Consider the following 5,781-nt stretch of genomic DNA (forward strand, 5'->3'; position numbering starts at 1 on the left):
ATTTTAAAAGAGTTCAAACAACTATTTTGTTAAAAAAATTCAACTATTTCGTAGCAAATTTACTTTTCGTTTAAAATTCATATTTTAGTATTGAAAGGCCAATTTGAATCTTTTTTGGATGAAAACTCAAATCATTTTTGTTGAAAATTTGTCTTTTTAATTGAAAAATTCATCTATTTCAGTAGAAGTTCCATATTTTTAAAGCAAAATCTGTCTTTTGGGTTAATATAATTTAATTCAAGATTTTATAAGTTCTGAAAAAAAATTTTTAATAATTTAAAATTTTAAAAGAGTTCAAACAATATGTAAATGTTTCAAGATTTTTAAATAAAATTTCGAATCGTTCAATTTTTAATGTTTCTAGCTTAAGGGCATGTGATACTCAGAAAGTTATCAATTTTACCAGTTTTAGGTTCCGACGGCTTTTTTTCTTTAATAATCAATATTTTGTCTTAAAAATTTGGGACATGATAGCGACCATGCTAACGGACTTCCCACACACTTTTCATTTGGTTTAATTCGAAAAAGTTTTAATTTAGCAAAATCTGATTAATTTGCATAGCGCTTAGGAATTAGTATCGATTTTACCAGTTTTAGTTTCCGACGGCTTTTTTTCTAGAATAATCAATATTTTGTCTTAAAAATTTGGGAAATGATAGCGAACATGCTAACGGACGTCCCCGCACACTTTATTTGTGTTTTTTTTTTCAAAAATTTTTTTGATATTGCTTACGCGTGTATATTTGGAGATAATGTATGTTACAATTCTCCTGTGCGTTACTTCCAAACTGCACAATATTTTCGGCCGAAAACTTTAGACTTACAAATAAACATAGTAACTAATCTCCCGGAACTAACCTTGTTTGCAGGCAATCAAAAAAGTTTATTTCATAAATAATTTCCCAGTGGCGAAAAATTGAACATTGAAATTCCAAAATTTATCTATCTACATCACCAGCTAGGCTGGTAAGATAGTTTATTACACCAAAGATATTATAAGCCTAGACGTGGCACGTGTATAGTTCGAGGAACTAATTGTAGACGGCGCTCCCGGCGAAAATTGCCCGATCCCCCCATGCCTCTCAACCCGAAAATCGCACCCACCAACTACTTTGCCCCTGCAATCTTCACCCGTCGAACAAGTCCACCAAATAGCCGATACTAAGTCGGCAAATACTAAATACTTAAAAATATAAAATACAAATTTTATATCGAGAATTTTGATTTATTATTTTCAATTAATGAATCATTTATTTGAATAAATTTTGCATCAAGAAAATATGTAGATGCATAACATTTACTTCTAAATTGAATTAAAATGTAATTGTATCGTAATAAATATTTTTAGCAGACATCTTTTATTGAAAAAATTAGTCATTTTGCAATTAAAATTTACAAGACATTAAAAGTTTTAATTGATAAACATATTTAGTTGAAATTTAAAATAATTAATTTTTTAAATAAATATGATCGTACAGCGTTCTCGCATGTATAATTAGCGATTTGGAGTTTTTAGATGTAGAGTTAAATGTTATAGGAATACCGCCTCCCTCACGATTATTAATTTAAGTAAACAATAATTAGTAAATTTCTATGTTTGTGTAATTAATTATGAATTAAATAAATTACAATGAAACGATAAAATTATATAATAAAATTATTTTTTATTTTATTTTTTATATAATATTTTATAGAAATTTATGTATATTACTATGTATGTAAATTATATCCCGATTTTTTAAATTGAGAACCCCATAATTTCAAAATTGAAAAAATTTATTTTTGAATTTTACTCGAGTGGTTGATCAGAATATATAAATATTTTGCCTTACATTTCTTAATTTAAACGAATAGCTCAGAAATTATTGGAAAGTTTCAAAAACATTTATCTCTTAATTGTTACTTTGTAATAAAATAATTCGTAAATGAACTATTTATTGTCGCGGGCACATTCTCACCGTGCGTTGTGCCCGTGGCTCGCAAGTTTGAGCGCGCCTGGGGCGCGCGTCTTTTGATTCCCGCGATTTGCGCTCAGATATTTATTCTTTGCATTTAGAATGCTTGAATGAAACTTTATCAAAAACATCTCTTTAGATTGCAGTATTTATATGCGTGTTCATATTCTGAATTTTTTCTTAAATAAGTATAGTTAAAGATTAAGTTTCTCAAAGCTCTGCAGGCTTTGAGGTACACAATATTATCGTGACACTCGCGCTGAGCACTCTTTTTTTGACAGACAGTTGGAAATTTATATTTTCCGGACCACCTTAAAATAAACTTAAAAAATACAATCCTTTTTTTAGACATTTTTCTCCATCTCGCGTTGTTATCCTAATAATAGGATTTTGGTTTTCATATTATTTATACATGTATAAAGCAAAATATCCTACAAGTCTTCTTTCAGATTTTTCACGTATCTTGCGTCTTTTAGCGTGATATTGGAATTTTCGATTATTTGCATATATTACTTACGATAAAACAAAATTACGAGTCCTATTTAAGTGGTTTAAAGAAATTTTGTAGGGTTTTTCAAAACCAATGTTGTGGTGTAAAATTTTCCGTCAATTCTAATACTTTCTGCATCATAAATAATAAGAATGTAATAAATAAATACAAATTTGTATCACTTTTTGGGCGAATAACTTTTTTTCAATCAATTTGTTTTTGTACCTTTTGTTGTTTTTCCACAAATTTTTCATTTTTATTTTTAATACCATTTTTATGATCAAAACCAAAACTACTTGTCATGTCAAAAAGTAATTCATAACAAATTTTTAGCTCTTTTTCGGGTAAATAATTTTTGTTAAATCATTTTTTTTTCGTAACTTGTATCATTTTATCACAAAGTTTTTTTTTATATTTTCAATGTTATTTTTCGCGAATAAAACACAACGTACGCCTCCTATCAAGAAGTGATTATTAACGAATTTGTAGATCTTTTTTGAGATCATAATTTTTGTTGATTCATCTTCTTTTGTATCCTGCATAGTTTGACCACAAAATGGGATTTTTCATATCTCATTATTTTTTGTGCAATAAAATCATTTGAATTCTTCAAAGTAAAACGCTGTTACTTTTCTCTGCAATATTGATATTTTATCCAATATAAATAAAATTGAAAATAAAGTTTCTTAAGTATAGTCTCAATATACTTGTTCTCTGTCATTCTTTTAATTGTTGTAATTTCGTTTTCTGAGTCTTGTTGATTTTTCGTTGTGTATATTTATGCTGAACAAATTTTAAACTATACATTATAAGGATAATTTCATTAAATACAAAAATCGAAACTTTAAGGTTAAAAATTTTAGTATTCAGTTGCAAATTTTATTATTCTGTAAAAAATGAAACTATTTTGTTAAAAAGTCATCTTGTTTCGTTAAGAATTCAGAAGCTTGGTTAAAAGTTGAACTACTTTGTAAAAAAATTATTCTTTTGGTTTTAGATTCACCTCTTTGGTCGAAAATTTAACTTCTATTTTTAGAAAATTAATCTTCTGCTGATAAAAAGTCATTTTTAGGCTGAACTCTTTTGTTAAAAATGTAACTATTTTGTTGAAAATTCGTTTTTTAAAAATAAGAATTAATTTTTTTTGAACTAACAAGTTAAACATTTCATTTTTGATTTAAATTGATATTTTTATTAAAAATTAATATTTTCTAGTTTAAAATTGCTCCTCCCGGCTTTAAAATTCAAAAAAAAAATTTTTAATTAATATATTTTGTTGAAAGCTCGTCTTATTTTCGTCGATCATTAATATAATGCTGGAAAATTCATTTCTTTGGTTAAAAAATTAACTATTTTTTTCGCAATTTATCTTCTTTAATTGAAAATTAAACAACTTGGTTAGAAGTTGAACTTTTTCATTAAAGATTCATATTTTTGGACCCTTGATCTTTGGGGTTGACTCTTTTGTTAAAAATTTAATTTCTAGATTTAGTTGAAATTAATCTTTTTTTTAACATGTAACAATTTTCTTGACATTTTGGGTTTTTTGTTTTGTTCAAAATTAATTTTTTATCTGAAAATTTGCAATTTTACATTTTTGTTCGAAATTTATACTTTATAAGTTTAGAATTTAATTCTTTTTTAGAACATTCTTTTGTTCTGTTGAAAATTCATCTTTTTGGTCGAAAATTAATTTTCTTGATTTTTTTCACATCGCCCTTTTATTAAAAATGCAATTGTTAAGTTCTAAATTATTATATTTTAATTATATTCAAATCAGTTGAAAGTGAGTTTTAAATAATAACTGATACGAGGGATTTTATTAGCTGTAAGGCGTAGCGTATATATATATATATTGAAAAAATTTTGATTTTATTTATTTCAAGTGGATTTTTTTTTAAGTTTGCAATAACAAAGAAAAATTATCCAATTAGGGGTTTTAAGTGTTCAAACTCGTGATTTATTATTTTCATAAATAGTTTCCAAATAATGTTCACATTGTACACATCATTAATATAATATACTTAAAAACCAGCTGATGTGTACAATGTGAAAATTACTTCCAAACTATTTATGAACAAAAAAAATGAATCACGATTTTTGAACCCTTAAAACCCCTAATGGCATAGTTTTTCTTTGTTATCGCAAACTTAAACAAAATTCACTTGAAGAAATAAATCAAATCAAAAATGTTTTCAATCCTTGGTGGGAATTTTTTTACAAGTACGAAAAAGTATAACTATTTTTACAGGTGGCCGTTTTAATCAAGAAAACAAATTTCCGGTCATTTCCCGGCTTGCAAAAAATTATTTAATTATTTTCAATCTTGGAATTCTTTCCTTTTCCATTTTTTTGTAATAGCCTCAGTTGCTGCGATGTACCCCTAAACGCCTTATATTTCTTTAGAATTTTTTTTGATTCTTCGATTTTTTGAATTATTCTTATAAACTATTTGGATTACTTTGAAGTTGTGAATTCTGATGAGCATAAGAATTGCAAGTGTTTAACTTCTCTCAAACTTTTAAAATTAAATTTTAATTTGCAAGGCACAGTCTAGTTACTGATTTTTGTAATTTATAATTTGTAAATTATAAGGAAAAAGATTATACGTTTCAAATAATCAAGAAACAAAAACAAACAAAAAACAGAATTTTAATACAATTTTGATAAATAATTAAATGAGTAGTGGAAACCTTAATTTTTTCCTCGGAATTAAATGTAAATTGTCAATTCGACACTACAGAGAAGTGTAAATATGACTTCAGTTATACCTTAATTATGCGAAAAAATAATAAAATATTTTAGGATTTAAAAATACATGTAGGATAAATTTATACAGTGAAGTGTTCGAACCTTCAGTTCATTATTTTTATAAAAATTATATTTGTTTAAATAATGTTTGGAATTTCGCTACAATTCTAAAATATGACAAGAATTTTTTTAACTTATTTTTTATAGTATTTCGGACATTTATTTTTTAAAAGAAACCAGATGAGGAATTAATTTAACTGTTTCATTTAACTAAATTCTGAATTAATTTAAAATTTATTTACTTTTTTAATTTATTTACTATCTCGAAAGTGTCCCGTTTTAAAAAAGAAACCGCAAAAGAAATTAATTAATTTTAACGTAATAATAAATATAATAATCTTGGCCCTCATTAATTTTAATATTTTCGGCGTGAATAGACAGCCCCTAGTCAGCTATAGATATGGCTGGCGAAGGCAAGCGCGAGAAACGGAAAATCACCGGCTCTTTCGGTTTGGCTTTCGCCTCGGCCCCACCCCTCGAAAAGTTGAAGAGGGCAGCACCTCGAGGCATGCAAAATTGTAGTTA

The 5,781-nt window shown here is 26.4% G+C and overlaps 1 protein-coding gene across 1 annotated transcript in view; it reads left to right on the forward strand.

Moving 5' to 3' along the window:
- LOC117169040 (S-phase kinase-associated protein 1) overlaps positions 1-5,781 on the forward strand; it is a 14,620-nt gene that overhangs the window by 2,033 nt on the left and 6,806 nt on the right. The window lies entirely within an intron of this gene.

The sequence above is a fragment of the Belonocnema kinseyi genome, chromosome 3, assembly GCF_010883055.1.
Source record: "Belonocnema kinseyi isolate 2016_QV_RU_SX_M_011 chromosome 3, B_treatae_v1, whole genome shotgun sequence".
NCBI classification, from domain to species: domain Eukaryota; kingdom Metazoa; phylum Arthropoda; class Insecta; order Hymenoptera; family Cynipidae; genus Belonocnema; species Belonocnema kinseyi.